Here is a 20,602-nt window from a genome sequence, read left to right on the forward strand (position 1 = left end):
AAATTAATGAATGTGGATGAGAGCCGTGATGTAAGTGGTTGCAGCTACGGCTGTGGGGGTGCTGGAGACATGATGCAATAGACTTGTATGCACCTGAATCTCCTGAACACGGCGCGACCCATTCCTAATCGATCGGAACTAAATCGGCAGAGAAAAGGCCCATTTTTAAGCACCTATTCCCCACGCACATGCGCAGATTGCCCACGGATTGTGACGCCACGCACACCCGCCCTGGACTGTTCCATCAGAGGGGTGAGCTTCGGTGGCCAGTGTCCTTTCAGCCGAACAGGATAATGAAACAATGATCCCACTCAATGGCCAGACGCGTCTTATGGCGACATCTACAATTACCTAATTGAGTCTCCAGGTAGACTAATGTTTATATTTAAGTGCAGTGGTCTGTAGCCGCTCACACTACCACCGAAGCTCCCCCCTCTGATCGAACAGTCCAGGGCGGGTGTGCGTGGCGTCACAATCCGTGGGCAATCTGCGCATGTGCATGGGGAATAGGTGCTTAAAAATGGGCTTTTTCTCTGCCGATTTAGTTCTGATCTATTAGGAATGGGTCACGCCGTGTTCAGGAGACTCGGGCGCATACAAGTCTATTGGATCATGTCTCCAGCACCCCCACAGCCGTATCTGCAACCACTTACATCACGGCTCTCATCCACATTCATTCATTTCCTCCCCCCGCAATCTCCTCCCCGATTTCAGAATCCCGGAAGTGTTGCGGTGGTCTATAGCCCGCCCTCGGGACCGTGGTCAACAAGGAAGTACATCTGACTGAACGCAGTGCTGTGATGGTGATGTGATGGTTATGAGAGGGGAGGAGAGGAGAGGAGGGGGGAGAGAAAGAGGAGAGAGATGAGAGGGTATGAATAGGGGGAGGAGAGAGATGGGGGGATCATTATGCAGGCATTAAAGCGTTCCGTCTTGAGACGGATATCCGTCAATTTGATTAGGAGATTCCGTCATTTGATTCCGAGTCGTGACGGATTTTAACCTGAGCCAATCAGAGGCGTCAAGCAGTCATTTGCGAGCAATCGTTTACAGCGCTTTCACCCGCCTCCGCTGTGCTCAGCACCAATGGGAAGCGACCGTTTGCCTTTCAGTTTCTGTTTAGCTCTACTCGAGACCCAGAGTAAACACTGACATGCTGCAACTTTTCCGAGATAGTAAGTTCATTTTACTTATTCTAGTCTAAAGAAACATATATATTACTATTGCTATTGATAAATCTAGGCAAGGTGAATGCCACAAAACGAATGCCTTTTGTTAATCAGAACGTTATTTACGCGACAACGTGTGTTGTTGTTGCGTGTGTGTGTGCTTGCGCCGTTCGCTTTCCGTGTATGATAAATGTACATATGAATGTTAATACATCTAGTTAACGTTAATGCCACAAAACGAATGCCTTTGTTAATCAGAACGTTATTTGCGTTATTATTTGTTTTTTTCTAACGGAAACCTAGGCTACTGGGGGCTGTCTGTTCCGTGTGCCGCAACTATTTCAAAAAGAAAAACAGAAACAACACATTTGTCATTGTCGTGTTACTTCACAGTACCCCCTCCTAATGTACAGTCTCTTCCCCATCATATGTATAATCTCTGTTAGGATCTCTGGGTAACAGTACTGTATATTTGCATATCGTATATGTCACAAATGTAATAGTACTATCTGTAGTATGTCATGTATGTCACTATGAATTTAAAATGGGGGACCCTGATGTAAACAAGACGAACGTGTTTCTCTGGTCTGCATCCCCTTAACAATTGTGTGTATTGAGCTGTACTGTATTGTACCCATTCTGCAATCTGTTAAATATTGATTGATTGTTATTAACAGATTGCAGAATGGGTACAATACAGTACAGCTCAATACATACAATTGTTAAGGGGATGCAGACCAGAGAAAGACTTTTGTCTTGTTTACATCAGGGTCCCCCATTTTCAATTCATCATAACATATATCTGACATACAGATACAGTACTGCTACATCTATACATTTATGACATACCAGATTTACAAATACAGTATTGTTTGTGATACAAAAATAGTCTAAAAAAAGAGAGTATATACATTTGACGTAGAAATTGTACACTGGTGGAGGTTGGGTAGGTGGGGGGACTGTACATTGGAGGTGGTTGGGTGGGTGTGATGGGGGGGGGGGGGTTGTAAGTAACTGTACATTGGATTATCGACGAAACCTTACTTGGTCCCAAGAAGAGGGTCTTGTGTATTAAATAAAGTTTTCATTCATTCATTCACTCTGGATCTGGTAAATCCAGTAGAAATACACACAATTGTTAAGGGGATGCAGACCAGAGAAAGGCGTTTGTCTTGTTTACATCAGGGTCCCCCATTTTCAATTCATAGTGACATTTATGACATACACAACATACATGACATGACATTTATGACATAGGGACATACATGACTTACAGGTATATAGTACTGTTACATTTGTCACATGATATGCAAATATACAGTGCTGTTACCCAGAGATCCTAACAGTAAATATATACGTATGATGAGGAGGAGACTGTACATTAGGAGGGGGTGGGTGGTAAAAAATATATACAAATGGTGGGGAGGAGACTGTCCATTGTTGTTGTGGCATAATTGCGAAACGTGTTTAGTCCCTTGTTTGTATGATAACAAGCCTTTTAGTTCATCGTTCAAAGTAATGGGAAAAGGGTTCTAGCTCGCCATCAATCAGAAGCTAGCCACAAGACTTGCATTCACGCTCTCCAGCACACAGCCTCCCTGCCTGGCACAACAACCACAACAGTAGGGTCTATAGTCACAGTCGGGACAGTAGACTCCCTTAAAACGCTAACGCTATTAAAAAAAAAAAACAGTGGAGGTTAAAATAAGAATATGACTTTGCCAGAAAAAAAGTTCAGTCAGGAGATTTTTTTTTGCTTTAATCCCTGTGTCATTATGTGGGGAGGATGAGGTGTGTGTGTGTAACAATGAGATGACGTGTGTGTGTAACAACAAGGTGTGTGTGTGTGTGTATGTACAGTATGTGTAACAATGAGATGATGTCTGTGTGAGTACACCATGTGTGTATGCGTAACAAGGCCTGTCTGCCCCTCTTATGAAACTATTCCAAATATATAAACCGGCACATTAAACTGCTACTGGATGGTTTTACTGTGTAGACACAGTGCCACCTGGTGGTCATTGCATGCACCGCATCGCAGGTATCACTGAGAGAACAGAGCCTTGTGAATGATCTTCTGTTCAGACTTACTCTTCAGGCGGGGGCTTCAAGTTGTCCCTGTGTTTGGTTGTGTTCCCTCTGGGTGCTCTGGTTGTGTTCCCTCTGGGTGCTCTGGAACGAGCTCCCCCAGGACTTACGTGTCCCCCCCCCCCCCCTGCAGCTGAAAACCCACTTGTTCAGGTTGGCGTTTGGCCATGTACACACTTTTTTGATTGATTGAAGGTTATTTCAAATATGCAACAACAACAATAAACAAACAACATGTACAGATATCGCCTTAAGCCATTCAAATATATAAATAATAATAATAATAATAATAGATTCAATTTGTACCGCACTTTATATTCGCGAGAATCTCAGGGTGCTACAGGAGATATAGACAAAAAGTTAAATGAATAAAACAATTCAAATGAATAAAAACAATTCAAATGAATAAAACAACCAATGAAATGGAAGAACATAAAAGTAAAATAAAATAAAATAATAATAAAATGAATAGAAGTAAAAAGAAAAGTAAAAGAGAAATTCAGGCAAAAGCCTTGTTAAAAAGAAATGTTTTTAGGCCCCTTTTAAAAGCCTCGACGGACTGTGGTGCTCTCAGGTGGATGGGGAGAGCATTCCACAGTCTGGGTGCGGCGGAGCAGAAGGCTCGATCGCCCATGGTGTGCAGCTTAGTCCTGGGGGCTTTGAGGAGGTAGGCTGTGCCGGAGCACATAATAAATAAAACATAATAACATAACATTTACATAATAAAAAAAACAATAGACTAACTCAATTTTGTCATTACATAATTTGAAAAGGCGTGGGAAGAAGTATACACTTAATTAATTCTACCCCTTTTTACTCAAATCGTACTTTATATACTTTACTAATTTAGTCGTGCCAATTCCCCCCTCCCCTTCCTGATCGTTGCTCGCTGCTCGCATGTGCCCCCCACTGGTCGGTCTAGGGAGGGTTGATGGATACTATCGCATGTCCCCTCCGATACATGCGGAGTCAGCCAGCCACTTTTTTTTTTTTTTTAAACTTTATTTTTTAGCGTTTATCGCTTTTCTGGTCAAGCATGACCGACAGAAACAGGTTGAAATGGGATGTAGAGCAGGGGAAGACATTCTGAGAAATGACGGCGGGTCCGGGAATCGAACTCGTGTCCCCCAGATCCGTGACGAGCACGGTTTTCCCCGACGCAGAAATAGCGGCGAGATATGCGGTGAGCTACGGGAGCTCCCCCAGCCACTTCTTTTCACCAGCCAGCGCGGACTCATTGGTGAGGTGTAACGTGTGGGAGGCTCACACTACCCTCAACATATCCCTTCCTTGCTGTGCAGGCGCCCTGACCGACCTGTAGGGGTAGCTGTTTACAACGACCAGATTACCACCCCACCGGCTTCCCTCCCGCTGACTCTGCCAATTGAGCCAGTATGACGGCCGGCCAAGCCGGAGGCAACGCTGACAGTCGGATTTGATACCAGTGTCTCTCGCGTTGGTGACGAGCGCTTAGTCCGCTGCGCCACCCAGCCGCCCATACTTTACTAATTTATAACTACCTGCTCTCTTTATGGTCAGACTTATAATGAATCAAATTAACTTAAAAAGATTAATTTCTTGTTATTATTTGCCAAAACTGTATAGTTCTTCTAGCCATTTTAAATACGTACATATATACAACTACATACCTACATATATATACATACATACATATACACACAGCCAGTTGAATTGTTGATTTAGTTTTCCTGATTTAGTCCTTGCCTGTCTTTATGTTGTATGTTCTCGTAATGTTTTCATGAATCACCCTGTTCTTTTTTGTTTTTAAACATGTGATTCATGTGCATTCGTGCTGGGAAGGTGCTATAGAAATTAAGTTTTACTTACTTACTTACGCTGGTTTCCTCCCCCACCATACAAGACATGCATGCTGTGTACATATTGTACTATGTACAGTGCATACTCCTGTCATTGTTAATGACTATGAATCACTAACCCACCCATCTACATTCATTGCGCGCACACCCACATGTTCACACTCACTTTAAACAAACGGGCACCTTTAACATTCACTTTAGACCAGGGGTCTCAAACTCAATTTACCTGGGGGCCGCTGGAGGTAGAGTCTGGGTGAGGCTGGGCCGCATCAAATATTATATATATGATTTATCTTTTTTTTTTTTTTGCAAAATCAACTCTGCCTCTCTTTGTTAACTACAACAAGCTATGCTGTTTGTTATTTAAGATGAGGTCGGACTCGGCACTGACAGATTTGTGTTCATTGTGCTGCTTTTATAAAGCCTCAAATGACGGCTTACAATATTTCATGAAAGCAAAGTGTTTTGTTTGTCTAAGATTTAAAAAGGTTTAAACTTTACAGCAATGACAAAGTTGAACAAAGTGCTGTACAAGTCCCACAACAGTAAAAAAAAAAAAAAAAAAAACGTTTTTAATTTTTTTACTTTGATGTCAAGTAGGGAGCCGCAAAATATCATCCAGCGGGCTGCAATTGTCCCGCGGGCCGCGAGTTTGAGACCCCTGCTTTAGACACATTAAAACACATTTAACACTATACTGTAGAAATCGTCGGAAAGGAGAAACGCACAATTTCTATCTTGCGACAACACAAAGCCGTGTGTCATTTATTTCATTTATAGCACAAGTGACAGCTGTCAGAACTATGCCGTGCTACTTGCTAGCCTCTGACAGCTCGTAGTAACCAAACATTTATGAATGAAATCCCACACAGGGGGTCTTCTCTCAGCCCAACCCCAAAACCAACCTCCTTAACACATTCCCTGCACTTTCAGCATCTTATACCATTCTCTGCCAGTACTGTAAGTCTATGGAGATGTTCACCTTCTTTGCAGGGCTATAACTTTTTAAATTGTATTGCTAAATTGACATTACTATGGCCCATTCAACATCGATTATCTATCGTTCAGGATGTAGGAACGTTTTACTTTTTCATTCACACATTCATACGAAAATACCGTCTAGAATATAAATATGTTTTTATCGTTTTCTGCAGTAATTCCTAGAACGTGAGATATAGGCATAAATGCATATATAGATTAGCAAATGCCGTTTGTTACCGATCCACGCTATATAAAAAATTGATTATTGATTTATGGCAGCGATCCATATCCACAGTGTGTGGCTAGAGTCCCGCGACGATATGCGAGTGGCCGGACGGATTTAGGAGACGCACCGATATCCAACCGGCCATTTCCAGTTTGGCAACTCGCCGATCATCCACCAGGGGGCAGTATTGAAGCGTTGCAGAGTTGTGCCGGCTCACACAGCATCAGGGCTGCGTGAGGGAAATATGAATACCATGGCGAAAATATGAAATATGATCTCAATAACGTCGTACGTCGTGGATTGGCAGAATTCGCATGAACTTGAAACACGTCGTACAACGTGATTGGCGGGGAAAGTGTTAAAGTGACAGTGCCCCATCAACACATCAAAACATTACAATGGTGAATTATGTCTATAGAACCCACTACAACAAAAACATTTTTTAAATCTATTTATTACAAAAAGATGTGCACTACATCCATACCTATTTTTAGCATTTAGCATTTAGTACTTTGTAGTTTAGGTTGTACTTTACTTTGTATGCTGTATATTTTGTATAATGTTTGGACTTTTTTCTTTTAAACTTTCTTTTACTGTATGACGCACAATCTCAGGGGGTTTATACAGAACCAAGCATTTCACTGTAATGTACATGTACTGTACTTTATATGTGACAAATCAAAATCAAATTAAATGTATTTGTGCAGGCACGTGCACACATAGAGCCCAAGGGGTGCTTGAGCACCTGCCCTTTTGAGGCTCATAAAAAGGTTCCCTTAAAAAAAAAAACGTTACGCCTATAGACTGCCCTTCCAACTGAAATATTTCAGGATAGAATCAAAATATTAGGTAAAGAGAGAGAGATGCCCCATATTCCATTGCAGTTTGCACGGCCTCCTCAGCGTGCCTCTCCGCGGACCTATATATTTTATGCATAGCGTGGTGGTGATGATGATGATAGAAACCGCTGTGGCGCATACAGTTGAATGCTGGTATTACACTCATTGAAGGACACGAAGAAGTCAAGTCCGATGGGATTTGGGAATCTCAAATACAAATCGGGATTGGAATAAAAAATGCATTTATATTAAACAATACAGAATATAGCACTTCTTGGGGTCTGTAGGGTAAGCACTTATTCCCTCCCCCCTTATCGGTGATAAAAGTGTCTTTCAAGGATAAGTGAGCTCCTGCACTGATTATTATAGTTCAATATTCAATATTTTATCACCAAAACCCCCCAAAAACCATAAAAAGGGGGCCCCCCGCCCGAAAAGGGCCCTTAAAAATCGGGCTTGTGCGCTTCACACGCTCGGTTAAAACACACACAGGTATAGTGCCCTTTTTAGCCTTTGAGCACCTGCCCCTCTAAAGTCCTGTGCACGTCCCTGTATTTGTAGATCCCGAGATCACACGGAAGTGCCCCCATGGGCTTTACAAAGTCAAGAAGAAACATCACAATAGATCCAGAACAAAAAGCACCATAAAGTCCACACATGCGACACTCCCAGACTTTCCCCGATGAAGACGAGGAACGACTCACGAAAACCTAGCAATAGGGAAAAAAACGATTTGATGTCGGTGATAATATAACGTTGCTAGGGATGACCGATGGATGGAGAATAGAACAGGCGAATAATTGGTATGCATTTATAATACATGTAATGAAACACATATACATACATGGTAGCAATAGTATCTAAAGTACGTAAGAACATTTTAAAATTCAAATAAAATAGAGCTAAGAACAAAAAAAAAGCATAGGAATACGAGACGAGTGAAACAGAACTTGAAACGTGTCCGAGGTGCTGGTCAGTCCTCAGGATCCTGGCCGTGGCCCACTGCACAAGTAGTTCGTTAATAAAGTATAACCAGTGGTGAAAAGTAACTAAGTATTTTTACTCAAGTACTGTACAATTCTGAGCTACTTGTACTTTATGTGAGCATTTTAATTTTAGGGAACTTTATACTTTTACTCCACTACATTTCAAAGGAAATATTGTACTTTTTACTCCACTACACATCAGTTAGGCATAAAAAAAAAAAAATTGTTTGGTTCCTGTTGGTTGTCAGTTAAGGCCATGGGTAGGTAGGGAATTTATTTAATTTTTTATTAAATTTTTTCCCACGGCGACTATGGATAGGGAATTTCTTTATTTAATTAAAATGTTCACGACAACATGGATGCATGTACTCTGCCAGCATGTTTAATATCCATAATACTAAATGTTTGACTAAGATTTTTATGAAACTTTATTGAAAAATAAAATAAAAAAAATGTATTTAAACTCATAAAATAAATTGGGTCGCACCTAAATCGGCAGGGTCTGTCGGCAACCGGAACCAAATATTTTTTTAGGTCTTACTAGTTACTTTGAAGGAAAATATTTTGCATGGAAAACATGGCAACATTTTTTGAAGATTATATACGTTCACATTTGAAGCCTACCAACTTCAATCAAGAGGACATAATCAGAGCAGCATAACTGTAGGTTCGGTAGGTTTGAGATCAGGCGGGCCGCTCTGTTTTGAATGAGTTGAAGAGGCTTGGTGGCAGTGGCCGGGAGGCCAGCGAGCAGTGCGTTGCAGTAGTCGAGGCGGGAGATGACTGTTGATTGGACGAGGAGTTGGGTGGCTTCTTTTGTCAGGAAGGGGCGGATCCTTCTGACGTTGCTCAGGAGGAATCTGCAGGTTCTGGTTGTCGCTGCGATGTGAGCAGAGAAGTTCAACTGGTCGTCGAGGACGACACCAAGGTTCTTGGCGGTCGGGGACGCGGTCACAGCTGCATTCTCGACTGTGATGGAAAGGTCGGTCAGGGGGGAGGATTTGGCCGGCAGGTGGAGCAATTCTATTTAGCTTAGGTTCAGTTTGAGGTGGTTGGTCGTCATCCAGGCGGAGATGTCGGACAGACAGGCCGAGATCCGCTCAGAGACGTGGATATCTGAGGGAGGGAAGGAGAGGAAGAGTTGAGTATCATCGGCATAACAATGATATGAGAAGCCATGAGACATGATAAAGAAGCTTTGGCATTAGTAATGGTTTTGGAGAATGTTAACAAGAGGTTGTGATATGTGTCGATGTCAGCAGTGAGGTGTGACTTTCTATACTTCCTCTCAGCCGCTCTCAGGACCTGTCTTGGATACACAAACATCATGTAGAATGCATACTTTTACTTTAGATACTTAAGTACATTCAAAGTGCAGTACCGGCCAGATCCTGGTATTGGCGCTGTCTCGATAATGCAGCTTCCCCTGTTGCAGACGGGGTGTCACTTTTTTTCCGCTCCGGGTTAGCTTTTCTGTTAGCCTAAAGCTATGGCTTTACCAGATCGCCTGGAATACCTTTTGCGACGCCGAATTCAGTATGCAGTAATTAAAGGAATATAGCATCAGCCAATGGACATATCGATCTACCAGATGGCGATCAAATAACTGGGAAATTCTTTTTGGAATCCAACCGGCCACAGGTAAGAGCGATTTGACGTAAATTTCACCATGACACCATTCACCATTGTAGCCTATAATAACAGCATAATAACCGGTTTTAATAAACAACAGTAGCATGTGCATCTTTTAGATCAATTAGGCTATGAAAATTAGGCTGCCTCTAAATATAAAAATGAATGAAATAAGAATGGTTTGTTTCACTTAAAAGAATTATATATAAAAATAATTCGACTCTGACATGAAATTTGAATGTGGAGACTGTTTTAGAATATTAGAAAATTCGAATATTCTAACTGATCCCTACTTGAGAGTGCCTATATGTTTATATACACAGGTGATACATACTAAAGATCAACATGTTTATAATACCAGACATGCAGCTATGGAAAGATTCACGCTTCCACTACCCAAAACTAATTAATTAAAGAAAACTGTAATGTATAGAGCTATGTCAAACTGGAACAAACTGCCATTACATCTAACACATATTATCAGTAAGACACGTTTCAAAAAGAAATTGAGAACAGCGATGTTACAAAAAGAAATCATTTTATGATATACTCTTTTACTTTTTTTTTTTTTTACTCAAATTAGGGCATTTGTGTGGTGGTAGGTGAGAGTTCTGACTTCTGTGGCGCTTCATTCATGTAGACAGACAAATGACTACAATACTGTCATTATTATTCTTTGTTTTGGTGTTGTTGCTTGTACAATGTGCATGGACGTATTGTTTTATTCTGATTGTACAATGATTTTATGTTTGAATGTGTTATGTTATTTTGAGAGGACCCCAGAAAGAGTAGTTGTTGTCCCTAATGGGGATCCTAAATAAACTAAACTAAACTAAAAATGGAAAGAGAAGGGAACTCTAACGCTAACAACCACCCATATGAACACAATGACCTCTCTCCATGTATAGCTATTATCATTAGCATGCTAACACTGACTAGACAGTAAGAACACTTCTCTGCTCATGCCTCTTTGTCTGTCACTCACTCTCTGGTTACCCCGGCTCTTTGTACTTGGAACCTGAGCGCCACCTGGTGGTTAAGACCTACCGTCGGGGCTTTTCCCCAATGAAATAACATCTGTGGCTTCCTGTTTACTCCAGCCCTGCATCATGCAGGATATCTGCTCTCATTGGTCTATGCTGCCCCCTGGTGGAGGTTTGTGCTATATTGAGTGCGTCTTTCTAGTTCATTCATCCATCCATCCATCCATCTATCCCTTCATCCATCCGTCCATCCACTCACTCACTCACTCACTCACTCACTCACTCACTCACTCACTCACTCACTCACTCACTCACTCACTGTCTTTTTCTCCTTGCTTTCATTTCATCATGTGATTGTCCTTCATCTCTCTCTCTCTGTCCCTTCCTCTCTCTTTCCCTGTCCATTCCTCTCTCTCTCCCTATCTTTTCCTCTCTCTCTCTCTTCCTCTCTCTCTTCCCCCCTCGCCCCCCCTCTCTCTCTGTCCATTCCTCTCTCTCTCTATCTCTCATCCTATCTCCCTGTCCCTTCCTCACTCTCCCTCCACACCTCCGTCTCTCCCCAACCTCTCCACCCATCCCTCATGTATCACACTCTCCCTGCAGCTGTCTTTCTATCTATCTATCTCTTTCCATGTATCTCCCTCTCTCCCTCTCACTCTTTCTCTGTGTCTCACTCTCTCTCACACTTTATTTCACTCTCTACCATAATCTCACTCTATCTCTCATTCACGCTATCGCACCCCCATCTCTCACTCTCTCACTATATCTTACTCACCCATTATATCTCCCTCTCTCTTTCTCACTTCCTTTCTCTCTCACACACGATCCCTCTCCATCTCATTCTTTATCTTTATCATTCTTTCTCACTCACAATCTCTCACCCTCTCTCTCTCTCTTTCACTCTTTATCTTTCTCATTATCTCTGTCTCTCACTATATCCCTCTCTCACACTCTGTCTCTATCACAACACATTATCACTCTCTCTCCCTCTCTTTACCATTCACACTCTCCCTCCAATGCCCCCTTTCTCTCTCTCTGTCTCTTCCTCCACCCCTGCCTCTCTCCCTCCAGCCCCCCTCCTTCCTCCAGCCCTCTTCTCTCTACCATTCACTCTCTTTTCAAGCCTCTCCTCCTACTCCTCCTCCTCCTCCCATCTTCTTGTGTGGGATTTTAATTAAGATTAACAGTTCAGAGGAAGACATATAAAAAGAAGAAAGGGGAGAAAGGAGAGAGAGAGAGAGAGAGAGAGAGAGAGAGCGAGAGAGGGAGAGAGAGAGGGAGAGAGAGAGGGAGAGAGAGAGGGAGAGAGAGAGGGAGAGAGAGAGGGAGAGAGAGAGGGAGAGAGAGAGAGAGGAGAGAGAGAGAGAGAGAGAGAGAGAGAGAGAGAGAGAGAGAGAGAGAGAGAGAGAGAGATGGAGAGAGAGAGAGAGAGAGAGAGATGGAGAGAGGGAGAGAGGGAGAGAGGGAGAGAGGGAGAGAGGGAGAGAGAGAGAGAGAGAGATGGAGAGAGGGAGAGAGGGAGAGAGAGAGATCCTGGATCAGCCCTGGCACACATGCTCCCAGCACTAGAGCTACTGTACAGAGGGAGCTAATTAACATGCAGAGCAACGTGCTTCTCTGTGATGGATGGATGGTATAACAGCTAACTGTCTCTCTCTCTGTGATGGGTGGATGGTATAACAGCCTAACTGTCTCTCTGTGATGGATGGATGGTATAACAGCTAACTGTCTCTCTCTCTGTGATGGATGGATGGTATAACAGCTAACTGTCTCTCTGTGATGGATGGATGGTATAACAGCTAACTGTCTCTCTCTCTGTGATGGATGGATGGTATAACAGCTAACTGTCTCTCTCTCTGTGATGGATGGATGGTATAACAGCTAACTGTCTCTCTCTCTGTGATGGATGGATGGTATAACAGCTAACTGTCTCTCTCTCTGTGATGGATGGATGGTATAACAGCTAACTGTCTCTCTCTCTGTGATGGATGGATGGTATAACAGCTAACTGTCTCTCTGTGATGGATGGATGGTATAACAGCTAACTGTCTCTCTGTGATGGATGGATGGTATAACAGCTAACTGTCTCTCTCTCTGTGATGGATGGATGGTATAACAGCTAACTGTCTCTCTCTCTCTGTGATGGATGGATGGTATAACAGCTAACTGTCTCTCTCTCTGTGATGGATGGATGGTATAACAGCTAACTGTCTCTCTCTCTGTGATGGATGGATGGTATAACAGCTAACTGTCTCTCTCTCTGTGATGGATGGATGGTATAACAGCTAACTGTCTCTCTCTCTGTGATGGATGGATGGTATAACAGCTAACTGTCTCTCTCTCTGTGATGGATGGATGGTATAACAGCTAACTGTCTCTCTCTCTGTGATGGATGGCTGGTATAACAGCTAACTGTCTCTCTATCTCTGTGATGGATGGATGGTATAACAGCTAACTGTCTCTCTGTGATGGATGGATGGTATAACAGCTAACTGTCTCTCTGTGATGGATGGATGGTATAACAGCTAACTGTCTCTCTCTCTGTGATGGATGGATGGTATAACAGCTAACTGTCTCTCTCTCTGTGATGGATGGATGGTATAACAGCTAACTGTCTCTCTCTCTGTGATGGATGGATGGTATAACAGCTAACTGTCTCTCTCTCTGTGATGGATGGATGGTATAACAGCTAACTGTCTCTCTGTGATGGATGGATGGTATAACAGCTAACTGTCTCTGTGATGGATGGATGGTATAACAGCTAACTGTCTCTCTCTCTGTGATGGATGGATGGTATAACGGCTAACTGTCTCTCTCTCTGTGATGGATGGATGGTATAACAGCTAACTGTCTCTCTCTCTATGATGGATGGATGGTATAACAGCTAACTGTCTCTCTCTCTGTGATGGATGGATGGTATAACAGCTAACTGTCTCTCTGTGATGGATGGATGGTATAACAGCTAACTGTCTCTCTCTCTGTGATGGATGGATGGTATAACAGCTAACTGTCTGTCTCTCTGTGATGGATGGATGGTATAACAGCCTAACTGTCTCTCGCTCTGTGATGGATGGATGGTATAACAGCTAACTGTCTCTCTCTCTGTGATGGATGGATGGTATAACAGCTAACTGTCTCTCTCTCTGTGATGGATGGATGGTATAACAGCTAACTGTCTCTCTCTCTGTGATGGATGGATGGTATAACAGCTAACTGTCTCTCTGTGATGGATGGATGGTATAACAGCTAACTGTCTCTCTCTCTGTGATGGATGGATGGTATAACAGCTAACTGTCTCTCTCTCTGTGATGGATGGATGGTATAACAGCTAACTGTCTCTCTGTGATGGATGGATGGTATAACAGCTAACTGTCTCTCTCTCTGTGATGGATGGATGGTATAACAGCTAACTGTCTCTCTCTCTGTGATGGATGGATGGTATAACAGCTAACTGTCTCTCTGTGATGGATGGATGGTATAACAGCCTAACTGTCTCTCTCTCTGTGATGGATGGATGGTATAACAGCTAACTGTCTCTCTCTCTGTGATGGATGGATGGTATAACAGCTAACTGTCTCTCTCTCTGTGATGGATGGATGGTATAACAGCCTAACTGTCTCTCTCTCTGTGATGGATGGATGGTATAACAGCCTAACTGTGTCTCACAGGACACACATGACACACACAGGACAGAGGACGTGTTCTAACAGGACGACACACAGAGAACGTGTTCTAACAGGACGACACACAGAGAACATGTTCTAACAGGACGACACACAGAGAACGTGTTCTAACAGGACGACACACAGAGAACATGTTCTAACAGGACGACACACAGAGAACGTGTTCTAACAGGACGACACACAGAGAACGTGTTCTAACAGGACGACACACAGAGGACATGTTCTAACAGGACGACACACAGAGAACGTGTTCTAACAGGACGACACACAGAGAACGTGTTCTAACAGGACGACACACAGAGAACATGTTCTAACAGGACGACACACAGAGAACATGTTCTAACAGGACGACACACAGAGAACATGTTCTAACAGGACGACACACAGAGGACATGTTCTAACAGGACGACACACAGAGAACGTGTTCTAACAGGACGACACACAGAGAACGTGTTCTAACAGGACGACACACAGAGAACATGTTCCAACAGGACGACACACAGAGAACGTGTTCTAACAGGACGACACACAGAGGACATGTTCTAACAGGACGACACACAGAGAACGTGTTCCAACAGGACAGAAAGGCTGTTTCTCCAAAGCCTGTTTTGGGGATTCAAACTTCGTCAGGGTTTTTCTAACAGACGTTCGAACCTTCGTTTTTTAATTAAAAAAAAATTCAAACTTAGTTTTTTATAAATTATTTTTTTATACCCTCAAACTAAATCCTCAATTTGAATGAAGTGATTAATCTGATTAAATTAGTATTTTCTTTTATTAAATCAACTTTTCAGCCCCAGACCCAGCCCAGGGAGAAGCCCCAGCCAACTAAATCAATTAAATCAACTTTCTTTAATGAATATAACTCATCAGTTTCTTTTAATACTATAATATTAGTGTAGCCTAATCGTTATCTGCAACTGTGAAGAAAAACCCCATTTAACCAAGTTTCAAGTTTTGTTTTATTTGTCACAGTGAAATGCCTGGTTCTGTACGAGTCTCCTGAGATTGTGCTTCATACAGTAAAAAAGTTAAAAGAATAAAGTCCAAACACTATACAAAATATACAATACTGTACAAAATGAGGTACGACTTTTCTTTTTATACAAAATGCTCAAATGAGGTATGGATGTAGTGCAAATCTTTTTGTAATACATAGATACATTATGGCGTAATGTTTAAAGTGTCTAAAAAGGGAATGTTAAGGTGTGCATGTGGATGTGTGTGCAATGAGTGTAGATGGAAGGGTTGATGTTGCACAGAGTCGTTGAGCATCCTCCTGACGGCCTGGTGGGGATAGAAGCTGCTGTACCACGAGACTCCGGTAGCGGAGAGAGTCGGCAGGGCTCGCACAAGGTCCTTGAAGTGCTTAAAGTGCTTGATCTTTTACAAAAAAAAAAAAAAGTCAAGGCCTGGAATTCCTTGAAAATAACAAGGTGTTTAAAAAGTCCTTGAAATTCAAATCAACCATTCACATCGAAAGGTTTGTTCATCGATGATAAAATTGTTCTGAATCAAGAAATAATACTTTTTTTTTTAAGTGTAAATAATTGTCGGAAATTGGTTTGACTTTTAAGCCATACATATTGGATCCGTTTTTTTTATAAAAAAAAAAAACAGCATTTAAAAGTGAATTGTATCCTTTGCCATTTTAAAATGAAAAATAGTGCTTAGGAAAATACTTGAAAGTTCTTGCATTTAATTTTGCAATGTCTGTGGGAAGCCTGAGGCAGTCTAATGTTGACTCCTCTTCATTACCAGAGATCATCCCGGTCTTCTTCAACACGTTCTGTTCTCATATGTGACAGGTTATGTTTGGGTAGATCTCAGCCTACCGTTCACACACTGCCACTGATGTGGAAAAGGGCTGGAAATGTACCCCGTGAAACGGGAAAGTCTCCAGGCTCCAGGTAATTCACCCTTGTGAAAACCAGTGCACCTTTACGGCACAAGGAATTCTTTCTGGTACGTCAGTGCAACAATAAACATATAGCAAGAAGTAAGAAAGTCGGATTGTACTGCAGGTCAAACAAGTACTGCAGTCAAAAGATATGAAATAGAATATTTCCAAGAGTGATAAAATGTTTTTATTTGGCCTTTAAAGAGAAAGAGCTGTGCCATGTGTGCAGGAGTGTGCAGGACATTGATCAGGGAACAAAGGGTTAACAGGCAGATGTGGACACTGATTGTTGGATTCGTGCGGCGATGCAGAGCCAGTGCAGGTCCCTAAGAAGTGGGGTGACATGGGCTGACTCTGGTAGGTTGGAGATCAGACAGGCGGCTGCGTTCTGGATGAGGTGAAGAGGCTCGGTGGCGGTGGTCGGTAGACCAGCGAGCAGTGCATTGCAGTAGTCGAGGCGGGAGATGACTGTTGATTGGACAAGGAGCTGAGGAACACCTTACCTATGGACATTAGGGAGGCTAGATAAAGCTATGGAACACCTTACCTATGGACATTAGGGAGGCTAGATAAAGCTATGGAGTACCCTACCTATTGACATTAGGGAGGCTAGATAAAGCTATGGAACACCCTACCTATGGACATTAGGGAGGCTATATAAAGCTATGGAACACCTTAACTATGGACATTAGGGAGGCTAGATAAAGCTATGGAACACCTTACCTATGGACATTAGGGAGGCTAGATAAAGCTATGGAACACCTTACCTATGGACATTAGGGAGGCTAGATAAAGCTATGGAACACCCTGCCTATGGACATTAGGGAGGCTAGATAAAGCTATGGAACACCCTGCCTATGGACATTAGGGAGGCTAGATAAAGCTATGGAACACCTTAACTATGGACATTAGGGAGGCTAGATAAAGCTATGGAACACCCTGCCTATGGACATTAGGGAGACTAGATAAAGCTATGGAACACCCTACCTATGGACATTAGGGAGGCTAGATAAAGCTATGGAACACCCTGCCTATGGACATTAGGGAGGCTAGATAAAGCTATGGAACACCTTCCTTAACTATGGACATTAGGGAGGCTAGATAAAGCTATGGAACACCTTAACTATGGACATTAGGGAGGCTAGATAAAGCTATGGAACACCTTACCTATGGACATTAGGGAGACTAGATAAAGCTATGGAACACCCTACCTATGGACATTAGGGAGGCTAGATAAAGCTATGGAACACCTTACCTTTAGCTTATTTTCAAAAGTAAGCACTTATCTCTTCACCATAGCATTTTAATACATTCTGACATTTAGACTCATTACATCCACACTGTGATTATTGTAGATGAGTTATGTTATTTCTACCCTTTTTCCTATTATCTGCACTACTTTTATTATTTTATGCTAGTTTTATATCTATTTTTACTGCTGTGAAGCACTTTGGTGTGCAATTCTTGTGAAAGGTGCTATACAAATATTATTATTATCATCATTATCATACGGGTGGGTCGTGTTTTAGGGCGTCACGAGCTGAAAAGGTTGAATAACCTTTGATTGTCCTACAATACAGCCTCCCTTGTCTCCTCACCAGCAGAGGGAGCTGTTGTCTCACTTTTGAACTTTGGCAAACTGAGAGTCAAACTCTTGTCACGTGTTTCCCAGCAAACAAGCCCTGTGCTGATGTCTGCAGGGAGAGCCGATCTCGCTCCTGTGGTCCCAGATGGGACCGGGGGAGGTGTAGCGTCATGGGTCCATCCAGGGGAATCAAAAAAAATGTCAGTGCAGCAGTATACATTTTTTTTTATTATTAACTGACATTTATATTAAAAACATACAAAAAATGTATCATTTCACATTGTAATTTGCACTGGGGGAAAAAAACTACCATTATACCATCAAAATTAAGACAAATATGGTTATTCATAGTTCCAGACAGACCAAACTGTATTTAACCCTTTCACTACCGCACTACCAAATGGTTAACACCAACTCTGTACCTGAACCACACGCCAGAGAGTTTCAATCTTCTTCATGGACTTTCATCTGTTTATTCTCTTCTTCATGGACTTTCATCTGTTTATTCTCTTCTTCATGGACTTTCATCTGTTTATTCTCTTCTTCATGGACTTTCATCTGTTTATTTTCTTCTTCGTGGACTTTCATCTGTTTATTCTCTTCTTCATGGACTTTCATCTGTTTATTCTCTTCTTCATGGACTTTCATCTGTTTATTCTCTTCTTCATGGACTTTCATCTGTTTATTCTCTGTGTAGCTCAGCATTCTACAACACGATGACATCACGTCATGTATTCAGGTCTCTAGTCATGCTGGCCTCTGACTTTGCCGTGGAGTTGTTCATCTGCACAGATATTAACTGGACCTGCCCTTGAGATCAAAGAGAAGCCGCCTATTCTCGCTCCTCGCTCCACAACGGTGGAACGAACTTCCCACCACAGTCAGGAGCCGAAAACCCCACCAATCTTTCACTGTCGACTAAAAACACACTTCTTCAATCGATATCTGAAATGAAAAACAAAACACTAACCTTACTGTCCTCTACTATCATGCTCTCTTCCTACTATACTAACATGTCTCTACTACTAAGCACTCAAGTTTTTATTTTGTATCTACTTTTTCTCCCATTTTCTATTTTTACTAATCTACACTGCAGCACCCAAGTTTCAACACTTTGACAAACATTGTTACTCAGCTGAAAGAGTTGTACCCTTCCTGCTGACATGTCGTACAGAACTTGTAAGTCGCTTTGGATAAAAGTGTCAACAGCTAAATGACTAAATGTAAATGTAGATCATAGGAGTGACATCACAAGTCAGAAACACTCATCTAATGCAGGGGTTCCCAAAGTTTTCAGGCCGCGACCCCCGAAATAACGGTGTCAGAGAGCCGCGACCCCCACTATTATACTACCACACTACAGAAGGTTAACCTTTCACTACCACACTACAGAAGGTTAACCGTCTGTAGTGTGGTAGTGAAAGGTTAACCGTCTGTATTGTGGTAGTGAAATGGTTAACCTTCTGTGGTGTGGTAGTGAAAGGGTTAACCTTCTGTAATGTGGCAGTGAAATGGTTAACCCTTTGGTAGTGTGGTAGTGAAAGGGTTAACACGTGAAACCAACCAAGAATGCTCTTCCTCGACAACTACCACCAATGTGCTCTTGTGCAAGGCACTCAACCCCCAACTATGTGTTTCCGTTCATTGGTCAACAGTGTCAGATTGTGGTTGTACTGGGCAGCTCCTAGTGGTCAACAGTGTCAGACTGTGGTTGTACTGGGCAGCTCCTAGTGGTCAACAGTGTCAGACTGTGGTTGTACTGGGCAGCTCCTAGTGGTCAACAGTGTGTGAGACTGTGGTTGTACTGGACAGCTCCTAGTGGTCAACAGTGTCAGACTGTGGTTGTACTGGGCAGCTCCTAGTGGTCAACAGTATCAGACTGTGGTTGTACTGGGCAGCTCCTAGTGGTCAACAGTGTCAGACTGTGGTTGTACTGGGCAGCTCCTAGTGGTCAACAGTGTCACTGTGGTTGTACTGGGCAGCTCCTAGTGGTCAACAGTTTCAGACTGTGGTTGTACTGGGCAGCTCCTAGTGGTCAACAGTGTCAGGCTGTGGTTGTACTGGGCAGCTCCTAGTGGTCAACAGTGTGTGAGACTGTGGTTGTACTGGGCAGCTCCTAGTGGTCAACAGTGTCAGACTGTGGTTGTACTGGGCAGCTCCTAGTGGTCAACAGTGTCAGACTGTGGTTGTACTGGGCAGCTCCTAGTGGTCAACAGTGTCAGCCTGGTTGTACTGGGCAGCTCCTAGTGGTCAACAGTGTCAGACTGTGGTTGTACTGGGCAGCTACTAGTGGTCAACAGTGTCAGACTGTGGTTGTACTGGGCAGCTCCTAGTGGTCAACAGTGTCAGACTGTGGTTGTACTGGGCAGCTCCTAGTGGTCAACTGTGTCTGACTGGTTGTACTGGGCAGCTCCTAGTGGTCAACAGTGTCAGTCTGTGGTTGTACTGGGCAGCTCCTAGTGGTCAACAGTGTGTCAGACTGTGGTTGTACTGGGCAGCTCCTAGTGGTCAACAGTGTCAGACTGTGGTTGTACTGGGCAGCTCCTAGTGGTCAACAGTATCAGACTGTGGTTGTACTGGGCAGCTCCTAGTGGTCAACAGTGTCAGACTGTGGTCGTACTGGGCAGCTCCTAGTGGTCAACAGTGTCAGACTGTGGTTGTACTGGGCAGCTCCTAGTGGTCAACAGTGGCA

At 42.9% G+C, this 20,602-nt stretch overlaps 1 protein-coding gene across 1 annotated transcript in view; it reads left to right on the forward strand.

Annotated features, from left to right (window-relative positions):
* The window catches only part of atg7 (ATG7 autophagy related 7 homolog), a 203,268-nt gene that overhangs the window by 62,928 nt on the left and 119,738 nt on the right, over positions 1-20,602 (forward strand). The window lies entirely within an intron of this gene.

The sequence above is a fragment of the Notolepis coatsorum genome, assembly GCF_963971535.1.
Source record: "Notolepis coatsorum genome assembly, chromosome: 6".
Lineage (NCBI taxonomy): Eukaryota > Metazoa > Chordata > Actinopteri > Aulopiformes > Paralepididae > Notolepis > Notolepis coatsorum.